Source organism: Lathyrus oleraceus, chromosome 6, assembly GCF_024323335.1.
Source record: "Lathyrus oleraceus cultivar Zhongwan6 chromosome 6, CAAS_Psat_ZW6_1.0, whole genome shotgun sequence".
NCBI lineage: Eukaryota > Viridiplantae > Streptophyta > Magnoliopsida > Fabales > Fabaceae > Lathyrus > Lathyrus oleraceus.
The window spans coordinates 335466798-335482827 of record NC_066584.1 but is presented as its reverse complement, the minus strand read 5'-3'; positions in this window follow the sequence as shown (position 1 = coordinate 335482827).

Below are 16030 nucleotides of genomic sequence, written 5' to 3'. Positions count from 1 at the left end.
CAGTAGGTGTGTGTGAGTTTGTATTCAATAATGATGAAAAAAAGAGAGAGTTTAGATTGTTGTAACATGAGAGAAATGGAAGGTATATGAATGTGTTTTTTGTGTAGCTTCACGAATATGGTCATTGTCTTACTTGGGTCTTATTGAATCATTTCTATATTACAGATAAAATGGCTAACCAAGACGATACCCATGACGCGAGTGGATCACGTAACAATGTTGAAAAAGAAATCAAACGAGGATTGACTGTTATGAAGTCAATCATTCATGCAAGAGACAAGGGTGAAAAATTCGAAGTACATTGGAGTGCTGAAGACCAACTAATTGAGCCTAACGGTTCAATGTTGGCAAGTTACATTGGTTCCCTTGTTCGACAACATATTCCGATTACATGTGATAATTGGAGAAGTCCGGAATTGAAGGTTGGCAAAGAAAAAATATGGTCCGAGATACAGGTACTTACCATATATTGTTATATGTTTTTTTGTTGACTATTTGTTGACCATATATTGTTATAATATTACTTATAATAACACACTCCATGTGTATGTTTTTTAGAGATCCTTTCACATCGATGAAAGCCGGCAAAAATATTGTATTCAATTGGCCGGAAAAAGACTCCGAGGATTTCGATCCTTTTTGTCCAACAAATTTCTCAAGGATGAGGAAGGAAAATTTGTTGAAGCAGAATGGCCAATGAAGTATGCGGAGATTATTTCAGCCGAAGAATGGGATAACTTTTTCGCCAAACGAAGAAACGAAAAATTCCATGTAATGTCTATTAATTATGGTATTATACAATTGTTAAGTTACTTGGTTCTAATATGCCTTAAACTTTTTTATCCAGGAAGTAAGCGACAAAAATCGGAAAAGGGCATCAAAACCCACGTATCCGTACAAAAAAGGGCATACGGGATATGCACGGTTACAACAAAGAATTGTGAGTATATTCAAATGCTATGAGCTTATACATTGTCACAATATGTTATAATTGATGATCTTATAATCTGATTCAATGTGTAGCTAGCCGAGGAGAAAAGTGACGCAACATCTCTTCTGGAGCACGTATTGTGGAAGGCTGCTCGGGTTGGGAAGGATGGGGCTGTCGTTGAAGCGGTTCAAAATGTTTATGACGAATGTGTAAGTATATGTAACATTATTTCTTTAATTATATCGAAAATTTTGTTAGACATATAATTCATTTTTAATCTCCTCTAATAATATTTCAGGAGACTTTATCCCAAACCTTACCTTCAACCGAGGTCCAGGATTGCAGGAGCGTACTTAGTCGAGTACTAAATGTTCCTGAGCATTCCGGTCGTGTGAGGGGTAAGGGTTTTGGTGTGACTCCGTCGTCATTTTATAAAAAACCAAAAACAAAAAATCCTACCAACAAAGAGGTGATGGAGACCTTGGCGGAGTTAAGGGCACAAGTACTCGAACTGCAAAAGGAGAATGCAAGGTATAGAGAGGAAAGGTGCGGTTTCGAGGCAAAAGATACTAGTGACCGAGCTAGTATCAATTGTCAACCGAAATTTCCCGAGGTAATTATATATGTTATTATGAAATTAAAATAGCACTTTTTTACTTGACACATATACACGTTAACAATAACATTTATTATTGGTTTAGGGCATTACACCTTGTCAGCTGTATCTATCGTCACCAACTTATCGCATAGTTGGCAAGGGAAAAGTGCACAACACTTCGGGTGAATTACTTCACCATAATCCCCTCCCGGTGGGATATATGAAAGTTTCGGTTGACCTTGTATTAGATACCGACGCGCTTCTACCATTACCTGACGTTGTTTCAGAGACAATGTTGATGCGAGATGCAGTCGGATCCTTTGTTGGATGGCCGTCAGATCTAATTTTCCCAGATGCCGAGGTATATATGTTCTAAATGATTATGAATATTTAGTATTCACATTTCAATTCAGCTACAATTATGATATTTAATCAATCCTTATTACATGGTAATGTGAGACTCCTACAAGACCCACACATAAAACTGGTAAAGGGATTTCAAGACGCATCGAGTCGGTTGCATCTCAAAAAGAGGTACAAATATATATACCCATTGAATTATATACGCAACGATTCTGTTGCATCACAAAAAGTCATGATTTAATTTATATGAATTTTTAGGTTCCCGGTCGAAAGTTGAAAAAAGCTGGTAAGGATATTCCAACGACGTCCGGGACAAAATCTCAAATTATGATGCGTCTTGAGAAAATGGTGGAAGAGTCCGATATTATGCACGTCGCCATCCGTAGTGTAGATTTTGATGAAGGTGTTTTCGGAATTGCTCATTCCGAAATAATTGCAAAGGAGGACATGCAACAACTTTTTGAACACGAAGAATTGGGCATCGCTGTCATTCATACATACATATGGTACTCCGATCAATCTATTATTTACTTAGTTGAACAATTTATTTACACATTTCAATGAGTAGTCTAATGTTTATTATGTTTTTATTTAAGGTATATGTATGACACATTGATGCGGGGAACTGAATTGTGTAACCGATTCAATTTTATTGCTGCTTCCCGTATCAACACAACGTTTATAACGAAAAATCCAACATCCGTAAAGAATGAACTAGTCGATAGATTCATGGCGGCCGGCGATAATACTACACCCAGTTTGTATTTTTTACCGTTTAATTCTGGCAACGGGTTAGATTTTCTTTCTAATAATTTCATTCTAATCTATGTATATCTTTTACGTAGAAAATTTTAATGCATCTAAATTTTTGTTTTATTTTACAGTGCTCACTGGGTGTTGGTTGCTATGGATCTTTCGAGACTAATGGTGTATTATCTCAATTCGTTATCGGGTGATTGGAGTAAATATCCGAGTATGAAGAAGACGGTTGACGCGTAAGTGAAATTCCCCTAAATATTCGTGTGTATTTGTATATTTAATTATGTCTGTCAGATTGATCTCAATATACGTTTTTATTTTGTTAGGGCAATACTAAAATTTAGATCGAAAAAGAATTATCGTAATAGGAAGGACATTACCTGGGTCAGAGTTCAGGTATATATTAAGTATCTTATTTTTGCTTATAATAGTGTTTGTTTTTTGCTTATAATATTGTTTGTAAGAAATTAACTATATATATATATTGTTTGTTTTTTTGTGTAGTGTCCTCAGCAAAACAATTCGGTCGATTGCGGATTTTTTGTATTGAGATTTATGAGAGATATCATTGCGTTGAATCGTATAGACATCCCAAAAATGGTATGGAATAATAACTTAGGGTTTACTTTAATATTATCGGATATTTCATCTAATTTGTTACTAAATCATGAATATGTTTTATTCTCTTAATTGTAGTACTTTGACGAATACAAATCTTACTCAAGAGCCCATTTGGATGAAATGAAGGATGAATTGTGTCAATTCATTATTGATCAAAGAATCATATAGCTAGGTTGTATATTGTTGTACATATATGTATGGAATGTTGTTGTTGTATGTTGTTGTTGTAATATGTTGTATATTGTTGTTGTACTTTTACTAAATCATGAATATGTTGTTGTATATTGTTGATCAAAGAATCATATATTAATGTTGTATATATGGAGGATTAATGTTGTATATAAATGGATTCATGTTGTATATATCAATGGATTAATGGTGTATAACATTGGATTAAAGGATGAAATCAATATGAATTTTACACTTTTGCAGCATGCGAACAGGTTCCCAATTAAATACCCACTGTTTTTTAAACAAATTTTTTTAAAATAACTAACACTTTAGAGGGCGCTTTCTGTAGGAAGCGCCCTCTAAACACTTTACATTGACAACTTTAGAGGGCGCTTTGTCCAGAAAGCACCCTCTAAGGTGGCCCTTTATGGACCACTCCAGAGGGCGCTTTTTTCTGAAAGCGCACTATAATGTGGCCCTTAAAGGGCCACTTTAGACAGCGCTTTCTCCAGGAAAACAAAGCGCTGTCTTTACCTATGCCAGCGCCACTTTAGAGGGCGCTTAAAAGCGCTGTTATAGGCCAAAATAAGCGCCCTCTTTTCCCTTATTTGGCGTAGTGAGTCTGTTTTCAGGAAAAACAGACTTAGCATATGGACCTTGATGTCAAGCTGAATGTTGTGACATTCATTCCTGACAGCATATGCTAGATTGTAGGTTGTTTAGTTTTTCTGTTTCATCTTTTTCTCAGGCTATTCTTCAGGGATTCAACAGCTGAGAGAAAATCCAGGAAATCAACAACCAAGCTACATTTAATGAACCTAACAAATAGCCTATTTGTTAGTAACCTAGATATGGAATTTACGGGAACTCGCGTGTCCTTAAATTCAGGAGAATACAAGTACAAGGCCCAAGTACTGCAATATAAAAGGAAGTCATTCCTTCATTCAGAACTGGGGATTTTGAGGCGTGAAGATTTAGTGTGTCCATCATACTTCACTGCTGTATTTTTGTGAGTCTTGTATTAGACATATCTTGTAAGCCAAGCTATTATCACGTAGATGATTGCATTGGTATAGGTTGTTCATTGAGTTGTAAGTGTTGTGTCACTCTAAGCTTTTAAGCGTGAGTGCTGTGTATCTTGATTAAAGCTGTTAAGCACAATCAAGAGTTGTTTGAAGTGTGTCTTCAAAATTGTCTTTAATATTGATTAAAGGTAGTAATCACTGAGGTGATTGAGGGGGAGTGAGTAGGAACTCTGATCTTCGTGTAAGATTGAAATTGCATTGGGTAGGTATTAAGTGATAGGGTTAAACAGTTGGTTTAAGGTCTGAATTAATACTACTAATAGTGTATTTCCTCCCTGGCTTGGTAGCCTCCAGACGTAGGTCATGTTGGACCGAACTGGGTAAACAATTACTCGTGTTATTTACTGCACTTACTGTTTTCTGCATAATCCTTGTCTGCGCAGAATTGGATGTCATAACAACCCGTGTGACATCGAAAGTCTGTTAACTAGAATTTCATCTACATATTATATTGATCAAGTTTTCTTCAAGAGTTTGAGGTTGATTTGCCTTGGAAACCCTAGTTTGGCTGGGTATCTTGAGTAACTTCTCCAACAAACTATCTCACCAATTGATCAAATTTCTCAAGGGACACTTCACAATTCATCATCTTATGCATATATGATCTACCATGAGTCAAGAAAGTCAAGAGAATTGGAAATTAGCAAGTTGGTTGATGGTGGTTGGCCAGATGAATTCATCTGATCAAAACTGGGTCTCCCTAGACCATATCTCCTACAATTTTCACCATATGAAAATGATTCCAAGAGAAACCTTACTCTAAATGACATTCCAAACAACTTTCATGTGATTTTTCCGAACTTCAAGAATGCATAACTCTACCATTTAAAATCCAAATGACATGAAATTGGTGACCATTTTGAATTTCTTTGAGAGAGATACAACTTTGATGAATACAATTTTCTCATTTGAAGCTCCTATAAAAAGTTAAGCAAGGTGGAATATTGAGACATATGGCTTGACACTTAGAAAATTTTTGATATGTCAAATTTTTCCAAACTTCCACCTCAAATTTCTCCAAGTTCCAAGCTGCAGATGAAAAAGTGTTGAACATCAAAGTTGTTCCTCCTGATCTCACCTTTCCAAAGAGCTTAAATTCATTCATTTTGGATGAGAAATGCATAGGCTGCACATGGCTTAAACAAGCTGATATCATTTGGCATGGATTAAACTTCAAGCATCAATGTTCAGTTTCCTTGCAATCCAAGCTTACTTCAGAGCATCTGAACTTCAAATTTGGACCTCAAGCTATCATTTCATGGGCCTATGCGCGCCCATGCAACATTACATCACCATTTGCCAAATTTGGAAAGTGAAAGTGAGTGTGCAATTATCAACCAATTCAACTATAAATAGAGCTTCAATTGCTCAGAATTGGAGACACAATTGCGCCAACTTTGATCCTCCATTACAAACCCTTATTTCTCATAGGATAAGCCTGATAAATTCATTTGAATTTGAGCTTGAATCTCCATTATTTTTGAATTCAATTCTCCAGGAATCCATTGCTTCTAAACCTTTCAATTCTCTTCCTACAAGCAAGTGGAGTGAGTCCATCAAGATCCATCGAGTTCAGACCTCCATTGAAGGTATTTTGCAGAAATTTTAAACTCTTCGATTCTCTTAAGTTCTTGCTCAATTCTATTGATTCTTTGGTTGTCTGAAGTCCTACCAATGTAGGCAAGAAGATTGAGTTGCTTGGAGGTCAAATCGAAGCAACTCAGTTCATGTACCTCAATTTTCAATTCCACATATCTCTCAATATACTTTGAATTGGAATGAATGGAGGTCAGATTCGAGCTCGATGCCATTTTTTCTTCATGATCATGTCCTTATTTTCCTTTTTGGTGATGATTCATATTGACCAGTCCGGTGAGGTCCACCGGAGAAGATGACCGGAGCTCTGGCTCTGGCGATGACTTGGCCAACCTCTGAACCACATGATCCTCCTCTCACGTTTTAATCCTGAGCGTTGGTGTTGATTACCATATTTGCCACGCAGTTGACTCACGTCTATGTGGAACGCGCGCTTTGGATCATCAGATCTGCCAACTCAATTAATAAGGGAGATCTGATGGTCCACGTAATTTTGATTTTCTGATATTTTATTTTAATTGCATTTTCTTCAATAATTCATATAAATTCAACATTGATCCAAAAAATATGGGACTTTCACTAAAAAATTTCAAATATTTTTCTCTTTCATATTCTGAAATAAAATTATTTTTTGGATCATTATTAATATTTTTCATGAATTAATTGATTTTGCATTTGTTTTTAATTGTTTAAAAATATTTTTAAGTGTCCAAAAATTATGAAATTTTTTCTCCAAGGTCCTTTGACCTTGTTTGACCTATGATAAATCTCATGGCCTTTTTTTTTGTGTTTTGATGAGATTTTAGGAATTCGACAAAACATATTTGATTTAAATGCATTATTTTATTATTTTTAATTGAATAAATGCTTATTAAATTTTGTTGACCAATTGTATTGACTTGTATAAGTTTCCTTGTTTGTTGTTGGGCCTTGGTCAAGGTTGATTTGACTTTGTCAAGTTAATATCATTGGATTTAGGGGATTGATGGAATGTACATTCCATCTCCCAAAATGAATGAATGATATTAATTTAATAAAAGTCCTCCTTTGACCAATTTGTGATCCCTTCATCCCCTTCCCACTTCATCTCATTCCTCTTCTTAATTCATTCATTTCATTTGGCATATGACATCTCAAAGTCCTAATGCTAGTTGATTGAAAAATTGACATGAGTATGGATAAGATTAGGCCACACCTTTTGCATATTCTTTTTTGTGTGTGGTATGCTTCATGAGCATAGTCCATTATACTATGTCTCTAATATGCATTAACACCAACATTCTATTGCCCGACCTCAAATAGTTGTGACTTCTATATAAGTCCAATTACGATTGCTTAACATAGCGCTAAATTTATGACATTAAAGGCATAAGCATTCTAGTTAGTGAGATTGTGAGTCTCCCCTCTTTCATGGTATTGTGTGGAAACTTGGCCTTCTTTCCTTCCTTTGGAAGATGTTTTGGTTCAAGGATCCATGCTTGTGATAAGTGGGCTAAGTGTTCTCTAAAGAATGTCTTAGTATGAAAAGCAAAGCAAAAATAACCTCTAACCTACTAACTATTAGCTTTTAATTTCAAGTTTTTACTTTAATACAATTTACTTTTAGCACTTTATATCATTGGCCATTACACATATCATTCTAATTGTTTATGTTAATGTTAGGACCATATTGTGTGATATATTTTGTTGGTGTTATTTTGTTTGTTTGTATGGTCTTTGACCATTAATGTACATAATAAAAACAAAAACCCTAAAAAACTTTTGAGTGGACTGTTGGTTTGATCTTGAGCAAATGGACTTAGAATCTAGGTAACCTTCCTATGCTAATGGACTTGGCCAATGCCAACTTGTTAAAGAACCAAATGCTTACAATTTGAACTTCATCTGATACATCTTTGAAGATCTCCCTAAGATTCATCTGCAACATGATCATGGTGTAGCTGTTATTTTGAACCTGTGACTTAGGGAATTCATCTGTTGCATGGGCTATTTTGAAGAAGATCATGGGATGGATAAGCTTGGATGAGGCCATCTTTATTTGATGCCTTGCTCTTCAAGATAATATAATTGTGCATTTGTGTGTTGCTTAATTCTAAAAGTCCAAGGAAATTCTGGGTTTCTATTGACATACTTGTCTATTGGATTGCTACCCATTTTGTCAGATCTTTTCAACTCTAAACTTTTAACTTTGTGCATAGGATAGTCTCTTCATCTTCTCCGTATTTCATTAATTTCAAAATCTCCCTCTCCATTTTCAAAATCTTCTTTGTGTGAACTGCTTTTTGTTCTAAACTTTGACCACTTTTACAAAAGATAGAAACTTTGGCCTTATGCCATTGCATTTTCTAAATTATTTTCTTAAATCAAACTTGTAAATAAACTTAACTATACTTGACTTAAACTTTCAAAAAGCCAAAAAGAACTAACTCATTCAAACCATTTTAGGCCTTTGTGCCTTTCAAACTTAAATTTTGTTAAAATTAACACACTCATTTTGAAATTTGTATCATGAACTACGAGGTTTTGATCCCTCATTTTTTATGTTGGTACGTAGGCACAAGACTGAAGGTCTTGTCAAACACAAAAATATAATTAATGAATTCTTTTCTCATCCCCCCATTCTATTTATTTGTAAACATCACTTTGTACAAAATACATATGCACACAAAAAGGGCTCCCTAGGAGTACCTAGGACACTTTGGGTGCTAACACCTTCCCTCTGTGTAACCAACCCCGTTACCTGTGATCTCTGACTTTTATTAGTTTTTATTTGAAAAATTCTTACTATTCGGGTTTTGTTCGTACTTTTTCCCTTTTCCCTTGGAAACAATAAAAGCGCGGTGGAGACTCTTGTTAATTGATCTTTAGCTTGTCAATAACTTGATGATCATGAATTTCCCGCTACAGAAATTAAGTGGCGACTCTGCTGGGGAGTAGTCTCCAGCGGGTTTAGCCTACTTTTTGTGTGAATATATTTGTATATATGTGATGTTTGTATATATGTATGTGTGATATAATCTGCTTGTTGTGCTTGGTGATGTCTGAGTGGTGAGGTAAGTTCTAACCCGAACTTGAGTGCAATTAAGATAGGAGGATGGTATAGTCATGTTCGACTTGTGTGGAGTAGTCCTTAACAAGTTGGCTTGAGATCCATCTGCTCAGTGGAGACTCCTTTGGATTTGGAAATGTCATACAAGTATTTGTGGTTAGGCATTACTATTTCTAATTGAGTCCGAGAAGCTGAGGACCTTAGAACATTTAACCCATCTTGGCCTATTTAGGGCGTAGTGCGGAAACTGTTCAAGTGTTGACTTGATAACAGTTGTTACGCGATACTACACTCAGACGAGTTTCTCTTGAGAATATTATGGGTCGATGAGTCAGTCATGTTAACCTGTAATATCCGATAGATGGAATTGAGACTCTGGAAACTTTTTAGAACATGATCTACAGGTTTTATCCTTAGTTCACTCCTTTGGGATGGTTCTTACCCAGACTCTATGCTCGTCACTTGCAACAAACCCTTGATTCTTGGTTGATCCAATCAAGTCTTGTCAATATCAATGGAACTTGGGTGTTGATAAGGTGTAAACCATAATCCACCAAAATGGATGATTGATCTTGACAAAGACTGAATTCATCCATTTACCTTTGTTTGCCTTGTGTGTGATCCCTTATTTGTGATTGTTGCATTCATGCATTCATGTGCATCATAACATTCATCACACGAAAAATTCAAGGAACTAAGGTATCATTTACAAATATTTTCAGACCATGGATTGTGGACGAAGGAACACTAAGAAGTACAGTTTCAGATGTCCAGACTTGAAAGAGTTAAGGAAACTAACATCTTTTGTATTAGATCCCTTGGACTTCAAACAACGTCATGGGAAGCTTCTGTCCATCTTGTCTGCTGATGTAGTTGAAGGACTTTTAAGTGTATTGGTGCAGTTCTATGATCCTCTCTACCATTGTTTCACTTTCCCAAATTTTCAGCTTTTGCCTACCTTGGAGGAATATTCTCATCTTTTGGGAATACCTGTTTCTAGTAGAGTGCCTTTTAGTGGATTGGAGGAGATTCCCTGATCTAGTATTATTGTTGAAGCTCTTCACTTGAAGAAGTCTGAGATAGAGGCTCATTGGGTGAAGAAGGGAGGATTGTTTGGGTTGCCATCTATTTTCCTCATCAAGGAAGCTACCACTTTTGCTCAAGCTGGTAGTATGGATGCTTTTGAATCTATCTTTGTGTTGCTCATCTATGGATTAACTTTGTTCCCTAACATTGACAGTTTCGTTGATGTTAACACCATTAGACTTTGCTTGATTGGGAATCTTGTGCCTACTTTGTTGGGTGAAACTATTGTCTGTTGCATTCCTCTTTTGTACAAGTGGTTTATTTCGCACTTGCCTCAGACACCTGCTTTTGTGGAGAACAAACAATGTCTAAGATGGTCTCAGAGACTTATGTCTCTCACTAATGATGATATAGTTTGGTATGACCCATCTTTAAGCAGTTTGGAGATTATTGATAGTTGTGGTGAATTCTCTAACGTGCCTCTCATTGGTACAAAAGGAGGAACTAGCTACAACCCTGCTTTGGCTCGTGGTCAACTTGGGTTCCCCTTGAGAGACAAACCTAATAACACTTTGTTAGAAGGTCTTTTCCTATCAAGAGGGTAAAGATCCCCAACATTTGAAGTAGAAGATTGTGCATGCTTGGCATAATATGCATAGGAAAGGAAGATCCGAGCTTGGTCCGTGCAATTGTGTAGCTTTGGAAGCTTACACTCTTTGGGTGAAAAAGAGAGCTATGGAGTTGAAGATGCCTTATCCTTGCGAAAGACCTATGTCTATGGTTGTGGTTGAGCCATTAACTCTCCCTAACCAAGATGTAGAGGAGTTGGAAGACGCGCTCGTCAAGATGAAGCAAGAGAAGGATATGTGGGAAGAGTGTTTCCGTGCTTTGAGCAAGAAGCATGAAGAGTTGTAGTTGGAGTCTAAGGACAAAGATGCACTGATTGAGCTACTTGAAGACCGAGTGACGAAGAGATAGAGAGAGCCAGAGGTTTCCTCTTCTAGCATGCCTCAGCCTTCCGTTGCTTGGAAGAAGATTGTTGACTAGCTTGTCCTCGAGAAGACTCAGATGAAGGCTTCTTTTGAGACCGAGATTCGCCGCATTCGAAGGAAGTACGCGCCTTCAGCCAGATCTTCTGACATTGTTGTTAGGGATCCTTAGGATGACTAGTCTCATTTTCTCTTGTATCTTTTTATTTTGGTTTCTGAAATTGTACTCAATGTAATTCTTCCAATTTATATAAATAAAAAGAGATTTTTGGTCACAACAAATTGTTGCAATTTCCATTTAAATATTATATATTTGCAAATGATATAGTAAGTTCCTCGAAAATAAAAATAATCAAGCATTGCATTCCATGCATCATTTGCATAAGCAGGTTTTTACCAGGTGTCTGATTGGTGTTTCTTCTATGCTTTAGCCAAGCTGACTCACCGGTACAATACCAGAGTTAATCATCAGAAAATTATGGAGCATCTAGAGCAAGAGAACAGAGAGCTAAAGGACGAGATCGCCCGACTGACTGCCATGATGGAGCCAGTCCTTGCTGCTCAAAGCCAAGCTTCTCCAACACTTGCAACTCCTCCCGCGAGGACTGTTACTTCAGAAATGGTTACCTCTATCGTGCCTGCTGCTACCGCCCACTTCGCGCCAAACCTGTCTGTCGGATTCCCGTGGGGAATGCCGCCCAACTTTGTGCCATAAGGCTTTGTACCTACCTTTGCTTCCATGCCGGCATCTAGCCTAGTCATGTCCGTGCCACCTCCAGTTGTGCACACTTTGCCTCGCATAGAGGACGCCATCTATCATTTCGAGTCGTCTGAGGGTCCGGATGTCTATGAGAAGATGGATAAAATGAAGGATCAATTTCTTGAGCTGCGCAAGGAATTGAAAACGCTGAGAGGTAAAGACCTATTTGGGAAGAGTGCTGCCGAATTATGTTTGGTACCCAATGTTAAAATCCCGGTGAAATTCAAAGTGCCTGACTTTGAAAAATATAAGGGGAACTCTTGTCCGCTCAGTTATCTTGTGATGTATGCCCGCAAGATGTCAACTTAGACAGATAATGACTAATTGCTTATTCACTGCTTCCAGGATAGTTTGACCGGTGCTGCACTCCGTTGGTATATGGGGTTGGATAGTGCAAGCATCCACACTTTTAACGACTTGGGAGAGGCTTTTGTGAAGAAATACAAATATAATATGGACATGGCGCCGGATAGAGACCAGTTGAGGTCTATGTCTCAAAAGGACAAGGAGAAATTCAAAGAATACGCGCAAAGATGGAGGGAGTTGGCTGCCCAGATCACTCCTCCTTTGGAGGAGAAAAAGATGACAAAGATCTTCTTGAAAATCCTGAGTTCATTTTAACGAATGATCGCCAGTGCCCCTAGTGATTTTACTGAAATGGTAAATATGGGGATGAGACTTGAAGAAGGGGTCCGTGAAGGACGTTTGTCAAGAGATGAGGCGTCAACAAGTAAGAGGCATGATAGTAGTTTCAGCAAGAAGAAGGATAATGAAGCAAATGCAATTTCCAATGGGAGGCAGAGAAGGCCTCAAATCAGAAGAAATCCACCACCCCGTCATCATCATCATTAAGTATCTTCCGTTATTCCAGTATTTTCTAATCAACAAGCAACACCCATTCAACAACAACAACATCAACGTCAACAATAACAACCGCAACAAAGAACGAACACCTACAACAACAACAACAATTCCAACAACAATCATCATCAGCAATAGAACTTTGAGAGGAAGAAGGTCTCTTTTGACCCGATTCCGATGTCATATGCAGAGCTGTATCCCTCGCTAGTTCTCAAGAACTTAATTCAACCGAGGAACCCACCGCAGATCCCAGAACCACTTCCTTAGAGGTATAAACCTGAGCTTCGTTGTGCTTTTCATTAGGGTGCACCTGGGCATGACATTGAACACTGTTATCCATTGAAGTATGAGGTTCAAAAGCTCATGAAGAGTGGTATGGTGTCCTTTGAGGACCGCGCGCCGAATGTGAAAGCTAACCTTTTTCCCGCTCATGGGAACTCTTCAGTGAATATGGTGGACGACTGTCCTGGTGAATTCAAGGTTTTTGATGCCCGGTTTATTCGAAGATCTTTGGTGCAGATGCACAAAGATATTTGTTTGGTGAGTGACTGTGAACGTGACCATGATGGTTGTGTTGTCTGTAGTGTGAACCCAATAGGGTGTGATGTGGTGAAAAGGGACATCCAGTGTCTGATGAATGAAGGCATGATCCAGATTGTTCAATCCCGTCATGTAGACGACGACATTAATGTCATAGTGCCCGTTTTCAAGCAATAAGAGCGGTTGATAATCCAGTATGATATCAGCAGTAACAAGAACGTCAGTCAAAGATCAGTATTGCCGTTGGTAATACGGTTAGTGGGCCCAGTCCCATATTCATCTGATAAGGTTGTACCGTACCAGTATAATGCTAAAATGTTGAAGAATGGTCAAGAGGTCCCGTTAACTACGACTAGTTCAGTAGTGAGCATTGTTGATGTAATGAAGGTGACCCGCAGTGGTCGAGTGTTTGGGCCAGTTGTCCCAGAGGAAACAATGGTTGGTAAGAAGGCGGAGGTGCCGAATGTAGATCCAGTTGGTTGTTCAAAGGATAAGTCTGGTGAATCCAGCAACTTAAAAGCCAATGATGATGATGAGGTACTCCGATTGATTAAGAGGAGTGAATTTAATGTGGTTGAGCAACTGCTCCAGACACCCTTAAAGATTTCTGTGTTGTCTCTGCTTTTGAATTCTGAAGCGCACAGAGAAGCACTGCAGAGAGTTCTCAAGCAAGATTTTGTGGAACATGATGTTACAGTGGATCAGTTTGATCATATTATGGCTAACATCACTTCCTGCAACGATCTCAGCTTTTGTGATGAAGAACTCCCTGAGGAAGGAAGAAACCATAACATGGCTTTGCATATTTCAATGAACTGTAAGGAAGATGCTTTGTCAAATGTGCTTGTTGACACCGGTTCGTCACTCAACATGCTTCCGAAGTCAACTTTTTTGAAGTTATCTTACCAAGGAGCGCCCATGAGGTATAGTGGGGTGATTGTCAAGGCCTTCGATGGCTCGCGCAAAACGGTTATTGGTGAAGTGGACATTCCATTTAAGATAGGTCCGAGTGATTTTCAAATTACTTTTCAAGTAATGGATATCCATCTAGCCTACAGCTGTTTATTGGGAAGGCCATGGATTCATGAGGCAGGGGCTGTTACTTCCACTCTGCACCAGAAGTTGAAATTTGTCAAGAATGGCAAGCTAGTGATTGTGGGAGGAGAGAAAGCGTTGTTGGTTAGCCATCTGCCATCTTTCTCGTATGTGAAAGCTGAGGATGAGGTTGGAACTCCGTTAAAAGCTTTATCTATTGCTGATGAGAAGAGAGTTGGGGTACTTATGTCCTCGTTGAAACATGCTCAGAAGATTGTAGAAGAAGGTCATGTTGATTAGTGGGGGCGTATGGTAGAGGTCTCCGACAACAAAGGAAGAACTGGTCCGGGGTTCCAGAGAGGATCATCAGCTGTTAGATCTGAAGATATGCAACTTAGCTTCCGTAGGGGAGGGTTTATTCATGGCAATGAACAACACTTAGATGTTGTGCTAGAGGATAGCGAAGAGGAAGACTGCACCAGCTTTGTAACGCATGGAAGGACATGCAACAATTGAACTGTCGTTGATATTCCTGTTATTTTGCATCGATCTCAGTAATTTCTTTTATATTTTAAAATCCTTCTCTTATGCCTAAGGGAGAAGTGAACATTGTTTGGGCATTTTAAATTGATCATCAATAAAATTAATTATATTCATCCACATCTTTGATGTTTATTTTTACTTTTTGCTTATTTCTGAAAATGGTAATCACAAAAAACATAAATAAACAATATAATTGTCTATCTGCACAATATGTGGTCACAAATTCACTTCTCTAAAATCAAAATATCAAATCATTATGCAGGTTGGTTCCTAACCCCATTGAATACAATGATCCTTCTCCTTCTCCAAATTTTGAATTCCCTGTGTTTGAGGCCGAGGAGGAAAGTGATGTAGAAGTGAGTGAGGAATTGTCTCGTCTTCTTGAGAAAGATGAAAAGATTATTCATTCGTTTGAAGAGCAGATTTAGCTAGTCAACTTGAGTTCCGAAGATGATGTGAAGGAAGTCAAGATTGGGTCTCGACTGTGTCCAGATGCTAAGAAGGGGTTGATTGATCTTCTTCGAGAGTATTCAGATTTGTTTGCTTGGTCCTATCAAGACATGCCTGGTTTGGATTTTGAGATTGTGGAACATAGATTGTCGTTGAAGCCAGAATGTCCTCCAGTCAAGCAGAAGTTGAGAAGAACGCATCCTGATATGGTTGTGAAGATCAAAGAGGAAGTACAGAAGCAGATTGATGTCAGTTTCATTGTAACCGCTGTGTATCCGCAATGGGTGGCCAATATCGTGCATGTACCGAAGAAAGATGGAAAAGTCTGCATGTGTGTCGACTATAGAGATTTGAATAAAGCCAGTCTGAAAGATGATTTCCCTCTGCCACACATTGATATGTTGGTAGACAATGCTGCTAAATTCAAAGTCTTTTCGTTTATGGATGGATTTTCCAGATATAATCAGATCAAGATGGCACCCGAGGATATGGAGAAGACCATATTCATTACACCTTGGGGAACATTCTGTTATAGAGTGATGCCTTTCGGTTTAAAGAATGCTGGTGCGACTTACCAGAGAGCAATGACCACTCTTTTTCATGATACGATGCATAAAGAGATTGAAGTATATGTCGATGACATGATTGCTAAA